The sequence below is a fragment of the Salarias fasciatus genome, chromosome 6, assembly GCF_902148845.1.
Source record: "Salarias fasciatus chromosome 6, fSalaFa1.1, whole genome shotgun sequence".
In the NCBI taxonomy this organism is placed as follows: domain Eukaryota; kingdom Metazoa; phylum Chordata; class Actinopteri; order Blenniiformes; family Blenniidae; genus Salarias; species Salarias fasciatus.
The window spans coordinates 14,256,752-14,278,363 of record NC_043750.1 but is presented as its reverse complement, the minus strand read 5'-3'; the positions used below and the strand labels follow the sequence as shown (position 1 = coordinate 14,278,363).

General features: G+C 43.2%; 1 protein-coding gene across 16 annotated transcripts in view; it reads left to right on the top strand.

The window, feature by feature from the left end:
- ptprdb (protein tyrosine phosphatase receptor type Db) overlaps nt 1-21,612 on the top strand; it is a 148,687-nt gene that overhangs the window by 45,292 nt on the left and 81,783 nt on the right. For 15 of the 16 annotated variants that reach the window (XM_030093146.1, XM_030093145.1, XM_030093136.1 and 12 more), the window contains exons 4-5: nt 1,545-1,620; nt 2,871-2,915. The gene's annotated coding sequence lies outside the window, so the exon portion shown is untranslated. Of the gene's footprint in view, nt 1-1,544; nt 1,621-2,870; nt 2,916-17,326; nt 17,503-21,612 lie in introns of those variants that run through there. The other variant, XM_030093132.1, reaches the window with a different exon arrangement.

Below are 21,612 nucleotides of genomic sequence, written 5' to 3'. Positions count from 1 at the left end.
TAATCCTCTACCCAGCTGATTCCGGCAGCCATTGTCAGATCGTTACAGAAGAAACACTGTGCGAGTGGAGAGGAATGGAGAGAGAGGGATGTGTCATCAACTGAAAATAAAGTGTGAACTAGTTTTCACACGTGGCTCGCATCCATTTGCCACAGTGCACGTATATGCAAGCAAGGATGGCATTCAGATCCATCACGTCTCAGACGGATCATCAGAGGCAGGCGAAGAAACACATTCTTCAGATGGCTCCTGATAACATTATGTAAGTGCCTTTAGGACCTGAAAACAACTGCTGTTTACAGGTCAAGGAAAGCAACAGTAATGATACACGTCCCATTTTTCAGATGCAATTAAAACGCTCATTATCTTTACATCATAAGATCTTGATGTTAATGTATGCTGCCATCATCGTCTATGTCCTTGTGTGTAAGTCGGTCAGCAGCACAGAGGCAGGAGTGAGGTAACAGCACAGACTAGTGGGGGCTCTGTGCGACTGCACCTTTCACATTTACTGAGGACAGATTCAATTTAATCTCCCTGATAAGATTAATAGGAGAAAAAAAATCAATCTTGTTATTTTTGCTGTTTCATATTATAATTGTGGTTTGGATGCATCCCACAGGGAAATGTGGTGTTCTTAAAAAAACAAAAAAAGAAAAAGAAAAAGAATGGGTTTATTCCTGACTGATCTGATCCTGTTTTCCAGTTGAGTTTACGTTTTATAATGGTCACACAATAATTAAGGACTGCAAAGGCTTAAACAGTGGACAGATGTTATAAGAAAAGTAATAATGGATTTCTGGATTATTTTTAGTGGTACAGTCTTGATTCCTATTCAACACTGAAGTGATTTCATTCCTGATGTGTCTTGGTGCGCTGCGCCGCACTCCATAGATGGCAGAAGAATTCAGGATAATGACACGGGGTCACTGCAATCCCAAAACATGGAAGGATTAAAAAAAAGTGTGTGTGTATGTGTGTGTGAGAGAGAGAGGGGAGGGTGGTGTGTCAGAGAAGATATGGCCCCTCTTTGCCTACATTTCACACACTTCTGTGCGAGGATTCACACATGTGTCCTAATGCAACCCCCTTTGATCTGTCAGAGTGTGTACTTATGATACCGAGGTGCTGTATGCTTTTCCCACTCCAGATTTTTCAGCCGCTCTTCCACTCACAGCCCGTACGGCTTGTAAGTAGCTGGCATGGAAGCCTTAAAAGCCTTAAAAGCTCCCGGTGTAGGGTTTGAGCCAGGGCTGTCCATTTGACCCAAACTGCTTTTGGAACAACTCCGCTGCAGCGGCTGAATACAGGCTTCACGTTGGAAGCTTCAATTTGAACACCGTGACACAAACACACACGCCAATTCAAAGGCAAGTGCACAGAGGCACAAACACAGAACTTAGGTGAAAGCCAGAGTTGGCTTTGAGAGCATTGACTTCTAAAAGGCGAAGGCTCTGTTGCTAATCCTTTTCTCTATTTTTCTCTTCCCCTGCTGTTCCCCGCCCTCTTTGCTTTCTCTCCGTATCTCTTCTTCTATCTTGCAGGAGAATTCTGGGGAGATTTCTTACTCTTTCATTCCTCAAGGATGAAGCGGCACAGCAGACCTGTGTACTAAAACAGGTAAGCACTGATTACAATAATGACCTTCAAACAGGAGTTTTGCACTCAGGTAAACTTCATCCCTACACTGTTAAACACAGACTTCTCTCAGGTTTGTGTGTGATTTATGCTGCTGAAAGGCTGCCTATAGAAAAAGACGCTGCAGGAAGGAAATCTGATCTTTTATAAGGAATAGACAGCGAAGAAAATGCACAGGGAGATTCATCCAAAGGGACAGGAAGCACTGTCGACGGGATGAAAGTTTAACCAAACATTAGCTCCCCGCAAGGAGTGGCAAATCTGCCGCTGCGGACGGACTGAAGGAAAGACGTGCAAAGAGACAGACTGGCAGACAGGACAAGACAGCGCGGCGATCCCCAGCTGTTTTTAAAATGCTGCCTCTGATACATTATTGAATATGCAGCTCTCCAACGCCTCGCTGAGCTTTCCTCTCATGTTAGTGCTCAAGTTTGCATAGCGTCACCGTTCTAAATATAAAGCATTCGCTCACCCCTTTTCAGTTTGTTAAAAGATGCAGAGGCTGCACGTAGGCTGTGTGTGTTGCACTGAGTGCCACTTTCCCTTTTTTCTGAGGCTGGCTGGTGTGTGTGTGTGTGTGTGTGTGTGTGTGTGTGTGTGTGTGTGTGTGTGTGTGTGTGTGTGTGTGTGTGTGTGTGACTCATTTTGGTAGCAAGCCTCTGCAAACTTCAAAAACCCAAAATAGATTTCATCAAACTCTTTGAAAGTATTGTGAGATGAGCATTCTGAGGCCGGCTGAGTGCTTCACTGGGAGACGTATGTATCGTGCGCAGAAGGAAGCAAGGCGTTATCGAGGGGATTGATTTTGAATCTGACAGCACGGGGAACTCTGCAGGTTGAAGATGATCTACTGCAGCACTTACTTCATTTGCAAAACTCACCTGCAGCTCTCTTCCCCTAATTTCAGCTTCCCCATTTTAATGAGTTAGATCTCAGTGGATGCTCAGAGGTCAGCGTCCTGAGATTTCTTGCAGGTGAAGTACTGGCTGTGGTCTACAGGTGGCAGCAGAGTAACATACCCTGCAACAACGTTTCCGTGGCAGACCTGATTAGCACTCCCTTTTTTTTTTTCCTTCACCACCAAATATCCTTGTAGGCACTTTACATCTGTGTCTGTGCTTCTTCTCAAGCAAATCAGTTTTCCAGGTCAAGAACACCTGGGGAGAAAATGTCTTGTGTTGATAAGTGTGCAGACAGTTCAAACATACATGAACATTCCTACTCTTTTTCAGCTCCCACTTTCCAACTTCAAATTCCAGTGTGAACCATGAGCCAAGGTAAGAAAGGAATCAAGTGCTTTTCTGTCTCTCCGCCAATATTTGTACTTGGTGGTACCGACACAGCCGCATGCATGTGAAAGAGTGCGTGTCTGTTTTCTGACAGATGTTGCAATGCCATGATTAGCCCCCTGGTCGCTCGCAGCTCTGTGTGAGGTTGCTATAGTGACTGTCAGTTGAGTGTTGGGGAGGCCAGAGTGGAATATGAGGGTGCTGAGGATGAGGAGAGGGGGCGGAATAGGAAATGAAGTGCTTGGTGCCTCCGGCCTGTGTGTGTGTGTGTGTGTGTGTGTGTGTGTGTGTGTGTCTGTGTGTCTGTGTTTGTGTGTGAGAGTGGGTGTGATTGTGTGATGTTTATGTCTGTTTGTTTGTGTATCCGTACAAAGAGCGCAGTATTGAAGAGACACTTGTCTGTGTAATTGGGAATTTGATCAAGATAACACAGTCAATCATGTCCTCACACACACATAGACACACGCACACACACACACACACACACAGGCACGCATGTTGTGTCTGCGTAGGAGCCACAGACAGACCCTGTGATGACTGGAGTGTGGGCTGAGGGTAACCTGCTCTCGTAGACCAACACTTTGAGTGGGTCGCACTTTTGTATCACTTATCACTTAAATTGCTGCATCACTGGAGCAGTTGTGGCGACTCGTACGAGCAGAAGAACTCACCTCTGCCACTACACGCCTCGACACCGGCGCCAAGTACAGCACAGCCCCATGAAAAAGGCTCAGACTGAGGTTGAGTGTGTTTTTAAGAAAGTGCCTGAGGGGTCAAGTCCTAGAAAGATAAATCGGAGGGAAGTTTTAACAAGGATACAATATGCACACACGTATGTATGTATGCATCTATATATTTGTGTGTGTGTGTGTGTGTGTTTTTATCAAATGCACAAGTCCCTAAGAAAACTCTTGGTGAAGCAGCGTGTGACAGATGCATACATAATGTTCAGCCCATATTAGCTTGTTTCTGACCCACATACAGACAGTGATAAGGTATTTTTGTCATGCTGGCAGTACGAATGTACATTTTCAGCCCTTTCTCTTTCAGGAATGCTGCACAGATTTGGTGAATTTGAAGACTAAACCACTATGTGGGATTTGTCAATCCTAAAAGTTTTCAGATTAGCTGCCTTCTACATTTCTGAGTTAATTAAAATGGTGCTGAACATTGATACCGGGAAGTAAATAATGAATAAGATAAGATAAAATAATATACGATACAACTTTATTCATTCCACCTGGGGAAATGTAGTTATCACAGAGAGAGAAAATTATTATTTGTCTGCATCCCCCACATATAGCATATAATTGTTTGTAGCTTTAAAAAAATGCTTAAAAAGCTACCAAATTAGCACAAAAACTACTCCTGAAATACTGTATAATTGCAAGGTGAAAACTTCCATTGTACCTAAAGATTTAAATGAGCTTGTTATAAAGGCATCGATGCTTTTAGAGACCCTGATGTTCACTTATCTGGTCAAACAAAGGAATTTACTGAAGACTATTATTCAATCATTCTAATAAAGGTGCTATACAATACAGAATCTTTATATAAAAAGGGAAATCAAACCATGCAAAGAACAGAAAACATACTTGTAGACTGACAAAATAAAATAAAATGTCAAACTGAAGTGTTTCCTACTTAGTGCTGGAATGGAAGAGTTTGGTCGCGCAGACTGAAAACTACATTTGTTGCACTCGGCATTCCGAACGATGTAACTCTGTCCTTGGATTCTCTTCTTCTTTTCAACATAGAATATTGAAAATATCCCAGTAATTTCAACACTAATTCGCTCACATACATTTTTTTGAAACCGTGTGCCATTCTTCAGGAAGAGATGTAGACGCAGTGTTACACAGATAAACAGCACACTGAGATCCATTAACCGGTGCAGGATGTCACTCATGTCTCAAATTTGGGACCAATCTACGTCTGACCATCCATTCATCCTACCATAGTATTTTGACTTTTTGTGGAACTGAGGACACAACTGGTAAATTTAGATTAATTAACTGATTATCTCTTTGATAAATAACTATTTATTGATCCATTAATCCCCAAGAAAGTCTTTTTCAGGCTGGGGTCGAACTATGGCCAGTTCGAGCTCACACTGGTAAAAAAAAATGCATTTTAAATCCTGGACACTCACCAGTGCTTCATTAAGCTCATTTTAAGTCACCAGTCACCCCCCACAGCCTGTCAGGTTTAAGAAAGTTATCCTTTTCCTATAAAGTCACCGAGCCAACTATTGCCCAAACCTGGCACCTTTCTCAGTCGCCGTCCGCCCATCCATCTTCTCGACCACTTCATTTAACACAGAGTTATGAGGACTGAAGCCAGACGCCATGAAAGCTCAGGTTTGAGGAGTTTGGGAGGAAAGCAAAGTGCCTGGGAGGACAGGGTGTGCGTGCAAAGTTCTCACGGAAAAGCTCGAACCAACACCAACTCAGAGTGCTAACCACTGCACCACTGCACGGCCTTAATAAATAACTAATTAGAGTATTTTTATGTAAGGTCATTTCCACACATTTATTATCCTGTGGATGAAGTCGCCCAAACAGCTCATAAATAGTCTATAGGTGTCAGGGCACGCACCACACGAGGGTCTAATATTTTAAAATGTGTACCCTCACAATATGGAGGAACCTGCAGTCATTTTTATATTAGGCAGCATGAGGCTGAGGGACTGCTGTGGTAATAAAACCTGCCTCAGTGGCCCGTCGTGACACAGATTCTTTATTATGACACTTATAAAAAATGATATTTAACTCTCCACTTAACGCCCCCTTGTCATCAGTTTCCCGTCTTTGTTGGTGTTACTTATAAACAGTGACATATAGGCCTGAGTGTTTTGCACAGCAGGTACTTTCAGTGAACAGCGCCAGCTTATTCAAGATTTTTTTTGTATACTGTATATGTACCATAACTGCACGTTTAGTAGTTTTGAAGTTGACAGTTTAATTAGGTTATATTGCCTTTATTGACGTTGTACACAGCAAAACAACATTTAAAAGTGTGTCTGAAACAGTACGGCGTGTGAAAGCAGATTATCCTCGAGTTCAAACACAAAGTATGCTCACAAAATATCATAAAAGTCACTGAATATAATTAGATACCTGTAAATGTGATGAGAGTATTTGCAGCGCGGTGCGCCATTCCTGCCGAACCTTTCTTTTCTTTTTATAAACATCAGTTTATGTTGTGCTTTTCACATGATTTTCCACAATTTTGCTACTTTTTTCCATGTCTTCTAGTTGTGTATTTTGGGATTTTTTTTCTTCCTAATTCATTCATTTCAATTGAAAAAAAAAAGTCAAATGAAAAATGCAAATATGAAATGTTAATGCAAATATGAAAAAAAATCAGAAGACAGGATTATGAAAGAAATATGTAGCAGTATGTATTAAAAATGTATTATCTTAATCACTGAGGTGAAAAACAGCTTGTCGGAGCTCTGAATTTGTCCCGGGAGAGAGACACCTTAAATGAACCGGTCTCGTTTTAAGTAACTAATGAAAGCAACCCTCAGGCTCTGCTTCCAAAACACAGCAAAAACTCTCCGAGCACGTGTCTCCTGTATCTCCAGAGTGAGCAGCCCGCTGTGTATAATAGCCATTGTGAACGATATAATATGCTGTACCGTACAGGGCTGGCTTCACACAGGGATTACACCTAGATGATTCTTCAATAGAGAATTTAGTCTCGGGTAGCCGAGCTTAATCCGCGGTTGTGGAAGCAGACCACAGCGCTGTGGAGCCGTGGCCAGATATGACAGAGAACAGAGAGCAGCCAGATTAGTTCATACGAGGAAGAAGGCTGAGCTTGAAGCTGCTTGACGGAGCGTCTCCTGACAGCTCCTCCCAAATCTCTCTACTCCGTCTGATGCAGTCAGAGGGAAACATTGTTCCTCTTTCTGGAATTTCGACTGTCTTTCTTTCCGCTGCTCTCACTCAGCCCCACTGTGAGAGGTGAAAGCCTCGCTGCGTGTGTGCGTGTGTGTGTGTTTGTGTGTGTGTGTGTGTTTCACTGCTTCATTATGCTGTAGATTTCTGGGTCACTCATAGCCTTGTTCCCACTGTCTCATATGCCATAATTACCCTCACGTGAGTCACATCTGATAATTAAGATGGTCCGAGCAGGATTCAGCTATACTTACACACACACACACTCGCGCACACACAAAACCAGCTCACAGCCATACATGTGACACACATGCATGCATACACACACGTCAGTCATTAGTGGAGAGCTTAACGTACAGCACAGGACTAATGAGATTATCATTGCTAAGGGTCGTAGTCATTAAACACTCCTCTCTTAAAAACACGTCTTCCTTTGTGTTCTGTGAAACCACAGTGGACAGCAAGGCTTCTCAATTTCCCATCATCCTTTGATTATTCACCTATCAACACTACAAATAAAATATTCAATTCCCCCCAAAAGACACGATAAAAATGATCTCTATTCACTTGGAAACTGTCATATCAGAGAAGTCAAACATTTTGATTCATTTGTTAATATGACCAATTTCCTGAATTGGTTGTTTTTTTTTGTGTTACACAGAAAAGAAAAATGATGAACTAATGATAATGATAATTAAAACAAATGAAGATGTGATAACATGACTTTCTCAGGTATCACCTCTTGTGTTTTCCCAACTGCAAGCTGGGAAATGTTGATAATGAAGAAAAAAGAAGTGACTTTAACTGAAGCTGATAAACAGATGTTTTCACTGAGGAAAGTGGATTTGTTGGGTTTGCTGTTCGGCTCTGGTTTCTTCTCGTTGCGATGACATGTTCACCTCTGCCCGTCTCTCCGCCTGCCCTCCTGTCGTCGCTGCACCCATTTCATCAGCTCATTTAAAAGTAATACTACCCATAACCTTTCAATTTCCACTGTGTTTATTCTGTTGACGGAAATGCTGATGGAGATATTGACTGCGGAGTGATTGTGTCCAGGCCATTGTGCTGAGTGGTTGAGCGGAGAGGAGAGTGGATGACTGGAGGGCGATCTATCTATGGTATTACATATAGCCAGGATGGCATGGGAACGCCAGGCCCCCTGAAAGCCGTAAGCTTAAATACCATGTCTCACATGCACAGACATAAAAGAACAACACACACACGGAAATACACACACACACACACACACACACACACACACACACACACACACACACACACACACACACACACACACAGAGGCAGTGGATTAGGACAGGGATTATGGAAGCATAGCTGTAAAACAGGGAGAGACAGATCAGTGTCATACTTCATAAACACACACACACACACACACACACACACACACACACACACACACACACACACACGCACACACTGGGAGTGTATTAAGAGTGTACACTAAGATGGATTTACTTTGAGGTGGATGGTATGATGACTTTGGTTCACACATCATGACGGCTCACTGTTCGGGCTTAAACAGGAAGACAGTTCAGTCGAGCAGCAAAGAAGCTTTTACAATCAATTATTGGACAATAACAAGAGTGGCAGAAACAGAAAGCGAGTAAGATTTAATATCCAGGGCATGGCACGTCTCATACAGTCAGTAACTTTTTAATTTCTAGTGAATGACCTACACTTATATATACAATGAGTATTACATTCCAGGGCTTAAAATGTTGGTGTTATAGAAAAGGAAATACCGCCAGTAGAAAAGAAATTAAATCCTTCGAGGATAATCTGTTGCGGCCTCACCCAGACCGAAGTTACATTATATACAGTAATGAAAAACCTCTGGCACTGTTTTACCTAAAAGACAAGACATCCAGAAAATAAATGATACTTTTAAATGTCCTGCAGAATAAATATGTTGCTCTGTGTTCACAGAGCTTGTGATTTGGGCTGATGTTTAATCCATACTGTCACATCAAGGCATTCCTCGCTGACGGAAGAATACATGTATTCCCTCCGCTGATGTGATACCTTTTATACCTGTGGGGATAGAGTACCTTGTAGCCTGGTTTATAGCTCCTTGGTGAACCTGTTATGGAATAAGCAACTGGAAACTTGACATAGGAACACACAAAGTGTAATTCATAAGTTTATAGTTTTTATTGCTTCTATTTAAATAAAGACTGTAAACTATAGAGAAACAGTATCTATAAACCGTGCTAAGTGAAAATACTGGTAGTTTGTTGGCTAACCCTGCATTCATGTACAATGTATGGAAAGGAAGCGGGCCATTGGATGAGTCCGAACTGGATGCTTTAGTGTGGATTGTAGCATCTGGGACATAAATCAAAACTTATGTTTCCACTGCTTCTGACAGGACAGGAGCTTTCTCCTATCACTGTAGACTGATAAGCAGGACTTTTTCACTAATCACTGTCTCTACGGTGAAAAAAAAAAGCACATATCCTGACATTAGGATGAAATTAGAGGGGATGAGTTTTCCTCTCTTTCCAAACTTTCAGAGTTTGAACACGATGCCAGTCGCTGGAGGCTGTGCGCCGTAATATGAGCCCTGCGCCGCATGTTCTGGAAGATGAATAGCAGAGTGACGCTGTCATCTTGTCAGATATGTCTCACAATGTGTCCACGGTGGTCACACAGCTCAGTCACACACCGTTCATGTATGACGGAGCACTGGTCGTATGCTGATTGAGTGCCTCAGTCTGTGGGCATCTGCTCTTTGGCCTCGCAGCGTCTGGCCTGTCGTGGTCACCAGACGTCTGTCATCGGCCCACAGCTCAGCGGAGGTCTGCGGCTCTCTGCGATCCCATCTTCTCTTCAGCTGTCAAACACAATAATCAATCCCCTCTTTGGTTCCTTTTATATTCACTCTGCATATTTTGGCCAGGACTACTCCAACTCGCCCTCCTTCTTCCTCCTCTTCTTCATCTCCTCCTCCAGCACTTTCCCCCTCTCTTCTTTCACCATCCTGAAATATATAACTAGCAATTTTCCAATCTCTTCCACTATAACGGATAGACACATAAAGATATGCGCACATGCACACACAGACACATGCAGAGGAATCCAGACCGCGAGAGCTGCTGTGGTGCATAATGACAGATAATTGGCTATTGTGGGTTCGCCCTCGGCAGCAGGAACCAATCACAGTGACAGCCACTTCTCCATGACCCGTGTGCATGTGCGTGAGTGTGTGTGCTCATGCAAGCCTTGAGTATCCGTGTGTGTGAGGCACTGATAGTATTTTATTTTGCTGTCTGCTTTTGTTGTTCTGTGTATAGAAGTAATTGCCGGTTGAGTGCATGCCGCATGTAACTGACAGCCCGCTTTATAGTGTAGTCATTGCGGCATTTATGTAAACACAAATAAGCTATTCAGCTGTGATGACGTGCATGTGTGAGCGCGTGCGTGTGTGCTTGCTCGCGAGTGTGTATGTGTGTGTATGTGTGGTCTAAGTCTTACATTTTCATGCATTCACAATGTGGGGGTCTGTTTTCCTGATGCACCACTGCTCAAATTTAACTTTACAACCTGTTACAGGTCTGATGGATGGATGTATATGGACACACTGCTATCTGCCCCTGTTTGCATTCATGTGCTATATGGTACAAATATTTGCAATTGTTCACTATTTCATTGACTTGTGGATCTGTGCAAGTACACAAATGCACTGACATATGTCGGGTCTATTCAGGCACAGCTTCTTTATTTCATACAAATCCACACCTAATCCCTCGCATGTCACATTCTTGGGTTTTGTACGCCCAAATCGAGCATGCACAGCCTTGCACAATGCAACAGCACTCTCTCTTTGATATTTCGATCATTTGTCACTCATTTTGAGTCGACATCCATAATTAATGGTCTGTCTGCATACCATGTGTGCGAAACCTGTTGACTCCAGCAGTTCAAGACATCAGAAAAAAATCATTTGCATTCTTGTGAAAAATAATCTTGACGTGCTTCATGTCTAAAATGAGTCGCTGCCTTATCAGCGGCACCTGTAAAATCTCACTCATCTCGGTGCTAATGGAGGGTGTCTGGCTTTCTTTTCGTTCTCTTCCCTTTATCAGTCATTTATTTATGCCTTGCTCCTGCGTCTGTCTTCCTCCGCCACTTCCTCCTCTCTTTTCTTTTTGTCTCCCTGTTTGCACCGATTCTCATTTCCGCTCTTTCAATAGTAGGCAGTGCTCATCCAACCCTTGCACACAGACCAAATGAGATCCTGTGTGTATGTGCACGTGTGATGTGTGCGCCTGGCTCTGTAAATATGATCTTTTCTCTTTTGCTAATACGTGCTACCATAAAACCGTGAGCATTTTGAGTGTGTGTGCATGTGTGTGTGTGGAGGAGGGGATGTGTACTTCATCTTACCCGGCAGCTCAATATTCCCAAATGCAATTTCCTCGATGTGAAAAGAGCAGGCTGGGTGTTCATCATTCTATACTCCCTTCTTAGTGTTCAATAAAAGCTTCTTTAGGACTGCCAGACTTCTCGCTCTCTTGTTCTTCATATTTTCTGTCACTCCCCCATTTTCACTCCTTTTGACATGCGAATGAACACGCATGTTTCCTCTGCAGAATTCTACCTTTCTGCTTTTTCCGTTGCCCCAGTTGATCTTTATCTTTCGCATGATTAAAATGAAACTCACAGCGTGTTCCCCGGATATCTCTTTAGAAAGCAGCTCAACGTTCTATAGAGTCTGTAAGATGTAATTTAGCTCACTCAATCTTTTCTAGAATTGTGTAAAAATAAATATCAGGACTACAGATTTTTACAGCTATGTGAATAAAGACACAGCTAAGCCTTGACTTTAGTCAATTGATGGGTTGACATAGAAAAGGCCCTGAATTATCCCTAAACCATGTTTATCTGTAGCAGCATAACCTGGGAAGGACTGGCATTGTTGGAGCCAATTCAACACATTTACAGCAGTGACAAAAGGAAACAGAAAAGCAAAGAAATCCCAACAGCGACGTGTAGATGTAGGTCAAACTGAAATATTGAAAAATTGTTATCTTTGCTAATCCCTTTAGTGTCATTCAAATGTGCGATTATGGATCAGGAAATGGTTTTCGTGTTGCTAAAAAACGTTCAGCTGCTTTTCCTCTTGCAGCCTGTGACTGTTCACACTCTCCTTGTTAGCCGCATTAGTGTCTCGCTCTATGAAATTATGGATGTAATTGTCCAGGTGCAACTAGGGAAGGTGCCATCTCCAATACCAGCCAAGTCACTAATGGTTAGCAGCCCTCTGCCGCCGCTAATGTCTGGGTAGGAAACAAATGACTGGACGACTGGCAAATGCCAAGTCGCTGCCTAAAGGAAGGAACGGATAATGATGTGGCGAATGTTTGCGTTTATTATATGTGTGTTTGTGTTTGTGTGTGTGCGTGTGCGTGCTATGAAGGACCTCCAGATTCACATCCACACTAATGTTTGTATATGTTATACAAGATAAGAATATTTATGTATATTATTCAATTAATTATTGAAACTTGTTTTAGTGGCTTAAGTGTGTTTTGATGCATTTCCATCTGGCAGCCATCTTTGTATTCACACTTCACCTCATGAAAGTGACCCCAGACAGACTTTTCAAATCATATGATACATCTCCAGCAACAAAAAAAGAACAGAAAGTCCTGCAGTAAGTGACTTATCCTGCACACAAGTTTCCTTCCCAGCATCACTGAGTGAAACTGTAATCTGAAACATCCTGTAGCACATTTCTGATACTTTTCATCTGTATTATACCTTATGTCGAGTCAATCAACAATATAAAAAACAGCGGGGGGCAGCGGGTCAAGCATGTGTTTATGGCATCCACCATTAAGATGAAATAATTAGGCGGTGTGTGAATGTCTGTGCGAGTAACGCGAGTGGGCGGTGCTGTGAGTCTGTGATGCTGACATTACAGGCAATTATTGAAATGTCATGGCTTTAATGCCCGGCCCCACACCCCTCCCATAAGTCACTGGCTGAACTTTCAAAGTGATGAAGCACGAGCCAGGTTACTGAGGAACCGTGATCTTTGGAGAATTTTGTTAAGCACATTGTTATTCTGCACTTTTGACCCCTTCTTTATTTACTTTTTTTTTTTTTTTTTTTTTTTTTTTTTTTTTCCCTCGGGGGTGGGGGGGGGGGGGGGGGGGGGGGGGGGAGTAACCCATTATGGCCCATCAAATTTATGAGGATTTCTGTTTATTTACGCCACATGTTCTACCTCCAGGGTCCTCGCAGTGCCATGCATTATGGGTACAATAATGAAATGTAGACATTAATGGTTCATTAATGGTTCAGCTCTGTTGGATCTGAAGCATTTTCAGAGTCAAACTGGCCATCTCAGATTTAACCATCTACCATTTATTTCACATTTAAATTCAGTAAATCAAAGTTCATTTTATCCTGGTAGTGTGTACTAACTTCTCAGTTGTACAGTGCTGCTCAAATCATTTTGACTTTATTCGTCTTATTTGGTTTTTGTGGGTTTATGCCACCTTAACTAAGGATCCTTGAAAGGTGAAATAACCAAAATGCTAAATAAAAACACTGCAAGCCACTGATTGGTCCAAGAAAATTGCCTTAATAAGGTTTGCCTTGCTTCTTTTTTGCATATCAGATTATGTTGCCACCAAAGCTCCAGTGTTTCCCAGCCTTTCTTTTTGTTGTTGTTGTCTTGCTACCTTTTTGCATTGAAACAAAGTGCCTCCTTTTCATGACAGCCATCTTTGAAGTATCAAGAATACATCCGCTTAATATCCACCGTGCCGCTGTGTGTTTTGAGCTGAGATTGCGTCATGGCGGTTTGATGTGGCAACACTGTGACACTCCGAAACACAAAGCAACAAGCCAGTGGAGGAGTTTGGAGCCGGGTTTGGTACCGTGTAGTGGAAATACCGCATAATAGCCTCCAATCTGTCTGATGCTGTCACACCAAAGTCTGGACCATCTGCTTTCACTAACACCTATAGGTCACAGTGTTCTCATTAAAAATGTAGCTGCCGAGTATCGTTTTGATCCAACCCTCACTTTAGTGTACGTCCAAGGAGCAACTGTTGTGAAGCTCACTGTGGAGCGATTCAGCAGGATTCCTCAGCTCTACGCTCTCATCTTGACTTGATGAAGTTGAAATTTTAATGAGGAGCTTATTTTCCATTTTTAATCAACCCCCTCTTCTTACACTGTTTTCAGAACATGTCAGGATATTTTCCCACACACTGCAGGTGGTGTGATATGATACAGACAGCGTATCGCTGAGTATCTCTGGAAGGCAGGATTAAATCCGTAAGTGAGCAGGACAGTTTCTGGGAAAACTGCACACTCAAAATTGATATTTTAAAAAACATCCCCAGCTGTTGCACCACAGACGTACTTTATTAAGCCACTTGCTAACCCTGTGTTTCACAATAAGACCGATCGAGTGGACATCAAGATTAGATTTGTTATTTGCCTAAATCTGTGTCCTGATTGCAGGCTTTTCCAGCACTAATTTGTTGAGCTGGGTCAGTGACAACAGAAGAGGAAAGGCAGGCTTCACGCATGACTTAAAAAAACATTGAAAACTAATAAATTACTTGGTCGACAGTGTGTGCAGTTTGCCTGCAGGGAGCGGGTCAACCAGAATGAACATGCGTGCTGACAGTCATGCATTTTCACACACTGAATGCATCCATGCATACACACACATTGAATATTGAGCCTGTGTCTCCTTACATATTTAGGTTCAGTTGAATATTTAATCGATAGCTGCTGGAGTTGCAGTATGGATATGCATTCACTGTGACAATGCGTGTCAAGCAGCAAAACAAAAGCGTCACATGCAACAAAGTGCTTTGCAGCCCGGTCCCTGTATCGCCGTGCGTCATGTGGTCCAGTAAATAAAGTTGTGGGTCTGTTTTAGTTTATGAAGTTGTCTTGATGGAAACTCAGTTATCTCTTATGGGCTGAGATTTATTTTGAGTGTTTGCGTGTGACTGTGCACAACCTCACTGTGTGTGTGCATTTCACATCTGTCTCCAGTGTGTGTGTGTGTGTGTGTGTGTGTGTGTGTGTGTGTGTGTGTGTGTGTGTGTGTGTGTGTGTGTGTGTGTGTGTGTGTGTGTGTGTACGTGCGTGTGCGTGTGCCAGGCCAGCCTGAGGTTGTGTTTTCTTGTACCCACTGAAGCCGAGGAGTTTCTGCAGCAAAAGCACGTTTGGCTTCTCCATCTCATTTACATTGTGCTGATGGGATCTGCTGAACCACTGATTGGGTTTGGTCTTGTCGGTCAGCACACCCAACGTGCAAGTGTATCTATGTGTGTGTATATGTGTGTCTGTGTGTGTAGTGCATGCAAGTGCTCTCAAAGTCAGGAAGTCAATTCTTTAGACTGCTTTGCCTTTTTTTCCATCTTTTGCTGACTTTATTTCTCAACACAGAGACAGTCAGAGTGAGTTTTTGAGACACATCACATACATTTTTACAGCTCGTAATATAGTATGAATAAAGCAGGAATACTTTGTTAAAATTCCAATTAAATTATAATTGATAAAGGAAAAATTCCGACTAACACTGTAAACAAACATCTAGTAAGACATAATATAGGCTGTAACATAATCCCTCACGTCTTTTGTTCAGATTGTGCAACCTGATCATTCTAAGTGAAGGCGCAGGGCTTCAGATGGCCCCCCTCCCTCGCTCCATATTGATCGGTCACCCTGTGGACCCCTGTTGTCAGTTGTTTGAAATTATATCAGTCGTTGTGTGAAGCACCCCGCTCATTATCGTATTTGAAAGAGGCTGAAGTCTTAACAGGAAGTGTGGAACTGAACGTACAGCCTTTCAAAATAAACAAGGGATTGAGTTTTTGATAAAAGCAGCTGCTGTTGACTGACTTTGAATTGCAGTGAGAGCAGAGTGGCCAAAGCACACAATCCTGAGACTTGAGCCAAGTGTTCAGTGATCCACCTGTGAAAGCTCGCCGCCTCATTGACTGGTAGTATTAGCATCAAAGCCAGACTGCGGGGGTGAATTTCTAAAAACACGCTTAGTGCTGCAGATGGGGAAACATGTTGTTTTCTCTGTACTTTGCACCAGGGGGCGTAATTAAGAATGCCATGATATTAAAATTGCATTTATTTATTTTTCAGAATTGTCAATTTGTTCAAGTTAAAGTTAAAATATTGGAATGTAACCTTGTTTATAATGCCTTCATATGCCTTCCACTGAAACAAAGGGAAATGTTGAGAGGTTTGTTATTCAAAGGTTATGATTGCATTACTGATCCAGACCACTTGAGATCAAATTGAGCTGTTTTGACCCTTGGACTAGAATAAATGTCACATCTATGAATTAGACCGTTCTTGATTTCATATTGAAAATATTTCTGCATGTTTTTCACTGTGGAAAAAAATAAAGTAATAGACAGCCCAGTGTGTCAACCATGAGCTTCTTAGTTTCACTAAAAACAAACATAATATTAAAAAACTGCCAGAAATTAAAAGTTGAAGTTATTTTGGAAGCAGATGCAGACACTTTGGACATTGTTGATGATTGCATTGAGGGTTAACAGACTCAGTAAAAACAACAAGAAGAATGAAATATACTAAATGACCAATTAAGCCTCCATTTTTAACACAGCCATAAGATAAAAATGCAAATTTATATTTGCTGCATGCCCAAGCAGTCAGGCACATCTAGGAAGATTCTGCATGCACATATGTAAAACTGTTTGTCCACCTTTCTTGTGTCTGTGTCCCAGAATAAAAGTCAAATGTCACAATTTATCTTCACTCTTGAACCCTAGAAATCACCAATTTAAAGTGTACGTCTCAATAAAGCCCCATTTGGAGAGTGTTGGCCTGAATAACTGGAAATGTTAAGGCAATATCCGACTTCATCAAGGAGCTGCTGCTCTTCACTGGAGATAAGATCAGCTCCACTTGTCTCCGTGGATAAATTGTTCCTGTGATTGCCCCTCTCCTAATCTTCACATCCCAACGTTATCCCAGAGAGCCTGTTGACAGAAATTTAACTGAGATTTTATCTTAACGCAAGTTTTATTTTTAGGAAATCATTATATTAAAAAATGTGTGCAGAGGAGTGAGACAATGTGTCATCCCTCGCACTACTTCCGTTCACTTTGAGGGGCGTTTGACACACGAGAGAGATTCACTCTCATCACTTTACTCCGCTCTTTGCTCGTTTAACGGGACGATCTCGCGTCTTGCCGAGCGAGGGAGCGACGGCAGAGGAAGCTGAGACCTTTTTGGCGAGTCCGCCTCTCCGCGGAATATAATAGGAGGGCCAGAAATAATGCGCGAGGCTCTTTACGCGCGGCGTCTGCGGCTTTAAATCCGCTCCAAGTTCCCTCCAGCCGCCAGACCGTGGGACTCACAGCTACCTTACCGGGTCCATACGCACGGGGTGGGAAATTATTGGAGCGAGAGAGAGAGAGAGAGAGAGAGAGAGAGGGGGGGATAGAGAGAGAGCGAGAGAGAGAGAGAGAGAGCGCAGACGCACGCTGCTGGATTATTTGGTCAAAGCGGCTGCAGCCTCGGTGGATGTTGTACCGGCAGACGACGGACGGACGGACGGAGAGCTTGAATCCACTCAGACTGCGAGTTTTTCCCAAAATCGCCGGCGCCGGGCAGACGCTGATATGGTGAGCGCGCCTCCTGTCATCTCTCCGCGCTGCACTTTGGCTTGTTGATGGCGCGCACTGCAGAGCCACAACTTCTTTATCGCCCGGCATCCCCGTGCAGAAAAAAAAAAATCTTCTGCGTGTATCATCCGTGTGCATGATGCGTGTGTTTGTGTGTGTGTGTGTGTGTGTGTGTGTGTGTGTGTGTGTGTGTGTGACACATGACTGACACCGTCTCGGCTCGGAGTTAGTTGTTTTATCGGTGTTCCAGCTGGACGCCTCTCGCCTCTCGCGCCCACACTGATTGCGCATCGCTGTTGTCTTCCTGTCATTTGGTTTGATGAGGAAGGTAAAGCGTGTCATGGCCGGTCAGCTGTGAGTTCATATCGATCCAGATGCAATCTGCTCAGTAGTGCATATGCATATTTCTGCCGTGACAGTACAGTTACCAGATATTGACCCAGCTGTTCCCGTGTCTGTATGTATATACCGTGCCACAGACATGATAATGTACACTTGATGCGGCGTTAATCAGAATAGTGCATTGCTTCCCAAATTTGCTGCGAGATTATTACAGTTCTTTTCGCTTTAGGGCGGCTCTTGAAATGAGGTTTTTAATGCTGATGAGAGATTAAGGAGGCTGTAAACCGCTTGGTTTTCACAGGGGTTGGTGCCTGCCTGGGGTTTTTTTTTTTTTTGGTGCTCCCCCTCAAAACATGCTCAGAGGTATTTTCTCATGCCTGAACTGATGCCACCGGCACACACAACACAGGACGGACGTTTAATGGTGTGTGCAGACACAAAGCAATAGGATTTGCTAATGGCTGTCAGTCAGTTTGGGCTATTTTGAGTGGGCTGCCTGTGAATTTATGCAAACACCGCATGAGCATTTTAGGCTCAAACAGGCTACAGTGGATTACAGAGGTGAATTCCTGCCTGTGAATTTAACTTTGCCAGCCTGTATCTAATCCTTTCTGACACATTTTCAAGAGGCTGATCTTCAGACATTATTACAGCTGATCTCTAATCACTGCCTACTCTCACTCCTGATATGCAATGATTGCACATGTTTTTGCTGTATTTCTTTTCATTTCTGCCACTGTCATGGTTAAATGGCTATAATGTGCTGTAATGTGCTGATGGCTGTGTGCGTGTTTGACATCAGTCAGCAGTCTCGCTCTGTCTATGGCTGCATTACAGACCTCACTCGCTTACAAATCGATCATGTAAGTACTTTTACAACAATTAGGTGCAAGTTTGTGAGGTAGAGACATGTATATGTTGAGAAAAGAACTGGAAAAATACTTTGATATCCGACTGATAATGCACATGCAGTGCATGAATAACTATGCATACACTGCATTTCTGCTTCGTTAAGTTCCTTAATCGAATAAAAAATGTGTACATGAAAGTGAAACTATATATGTTGTTTTCAAAACGAAACACTGACAAAGTATTCAGTCTAGTCACTAAATACTTTTGCCATCAACAGAGCTGTTAAACAAGTTTTATGGTTTTAATACTGACATAGTCATCCTTCTAAAATTCAATGTTCAAAGAAAATGAATATTTAATGTGAAAGTGCTGCAGGCTGTAAAAGTGTCATCATGAGACGAGCCCCCGCCTGCTGTCTGTAGTTACTTTTGGGCACACTTAGGGAACGACAGCATGTTTTACGGCCATATCCTGCTACTCTCAGGTCAGAGGTGTCTTGTCACATGCCAGTCGGCGGATGAGCAAGTTTTGCTCCAGCTGATCTTCCTGCTGTATGTGTGTGCACATGTGCATGTGTGTGCACGTGGACATGCGTGCCGCTGCAGCTGTTCCACTTCTCAGAGAGATTAAGTTTCACAAGATGTGATGGATGCCAGTGTCTGCAGAGCCAGCTGTGACTGAGTGTGTGTGTGTTTGTGTGTGTGTGTGTGTGTGTGCGTTTGCGTTTTACATGTTTGTCAGCACATTTCTACATTTCTGTGCACGCAAAAGTATATGGCTGTGACACGAGTGCTTTTGCTTTATGTTGAAAATGTCGGCATCGCCGGCTGGAAGGTTGGCTCAGGTTAGGAGAGGTGATGCTGAGGTCAGGGATGTTATGGGTTTGCCTGGTAATTATAGTGACTGTGTGTTTGGTTCCCACAGACGAGGCCAAACACTCTAAACCAGGAAGACGTGCTCAGGCCAGCGGAGCCAGATTGTTGCTCGGGTCAATCTGTTCTGCTGAAAACAAAGAGGCCTGTCAATAAATAAAATAATTAGAACAAAATGGTAAACTTTAAGATTGAGCACAGATGTGAATTTTTTTTTTTATTTTTATTTATTTATTTTTTTTACTTCTTTCCTCATCAATCACAGGAGCATGATTTTGGGGCTAATTTTCATGAATCACGCTGAAAGCCTTACGAAGCGGCTATTTTGAGCGAAAGCCTCGCGGTGGAAGCAGGCTGAGGCAGTCGGCCCCGGCGGGCGGGAGGCTCATGCCTCAGCTCCAGCCAGGCGGCGTCCAGCTGCGCCGCTGCTCACAGGAGTGAGAGGATGAGGAGTGGAAGAAGTGGACAAGCAGCTGGGAGAAGTGGAAGAGGCACAGCGGTGTTATTGATTCACCTGGCAGTCTGAGGGGCAGCTTCCAATCTATCTCTGCTCTCCCTATCATCCGTCCGTCAGCTCGCCGGCGTCCCAGCCTTCCTGTCGTTTTCTCCGTCTGATATCTAGATTGTCCTCTGCTCTTACTTTTCCATACTCCTCTAACATGTCAGTCCAATCGATACTGTGCCTTCTGCTGTCTCTTTGTTTATTTTGTTTGTTCTCTGCTTGCCCTGTTTGTTCACATTACACCCCGTTTTTTTTCTTTTTCGTTGTCTTGCGCTGCTTTTGGTGTCACTCGTGCCCCACTTGCTTTCTTTGTCTTCGTCTGTCTATCACGCAATCACACCCACATACAGGCTGTGAATTTGTAATTAATAGCAAAGATGTCTTCACCTGTGGAGAGGAGCATATGGTGCGATATTAAAAATTCAACTTAAGACTTTCCCCGCTTCATCTGTTCTCCACGCAGGCGGGTTTGTTTTCACCGTTTTTCACCTCTTTTCTGTACCTACATTTTTCTGCGTTTTCCTATTTTGCTTTTGCTTCATTGCTCTTTTTTTTTTATTTCTTCTTTCAAAACTAAATTGCTTCCTTGTGTATCGTCTTTATATTTATCAAAGCACAGTGGTGACAGAACATAGTGTGCAAATACTTTTTGCTCGCGGACATTTTTAGCAGTGTTCTGCTTATTATTCCATAACAGAGATGCGGTGGCATCAGATTTCCATATTTATTACACGGGTTGTGTATGCATTGTGTACATGAGTGTGTGTGTGTGTGTGGGTGTGTGTTTGTGTTGGATTTTCTTCTGAAAGCACTGGGAATAAGATATAGCATGTGCAGAGTCGGAAACCGACGAAGGAAGACGTGGGATTCAGAGAGTGTGTCAGAGAGAGAGAGGGAGAGTTTGTGGTTGGGGCGATCCCTTCACGGCCCCCCTTCATGTTCCAATCACAGGGAGACACTCCAAAGGAGCCAGGCACAACCACAACAATTCCATTTTCCAACCAGGCTCACACACACACACACTCACAATCTCAGTCAAACTTGTACAGTTGAAGCTAAAGTCTTTCCCTCCGTTTCTTCTGCTCTCCTCTCAGCTTCACATTTATTGTCTTTGTCTTCCTCGCCTTGCCCTCCTCTTCGGTTATTGTCCCCTCCCCGTGTCTTTCCCACCAACGCGGCGCTCCTGTTCCCTCGTCTTCGATCCCCATGGCACGCATGATGGTTTTACATAGCACACTGGTGCCAGACCACAAAGCTTTATTTTCCCTCTGCAGTTCTTTCTCCTGCTCTTTTTGACTCTCGTTCCCTCTATCTGTCTTTCCCCCTCCTCGTCCCCCCCATCCCTCCTTACTACTGTACAGTTTAATCTGCACTGGGGGCTTAGTGGCACGGCTGCAGGACTTCCACATTACTTCTTCTTTTTTTATGGCAGCAAATCTCCTGCTGCTTGTAGCCATTCTTTTGTGGCACTCTCGCCTTAAGGCCACTGCCCCTCTGTGTTCTAAAGCTATTTATTTGTTCAATAATTTATTCCTTTTTTTT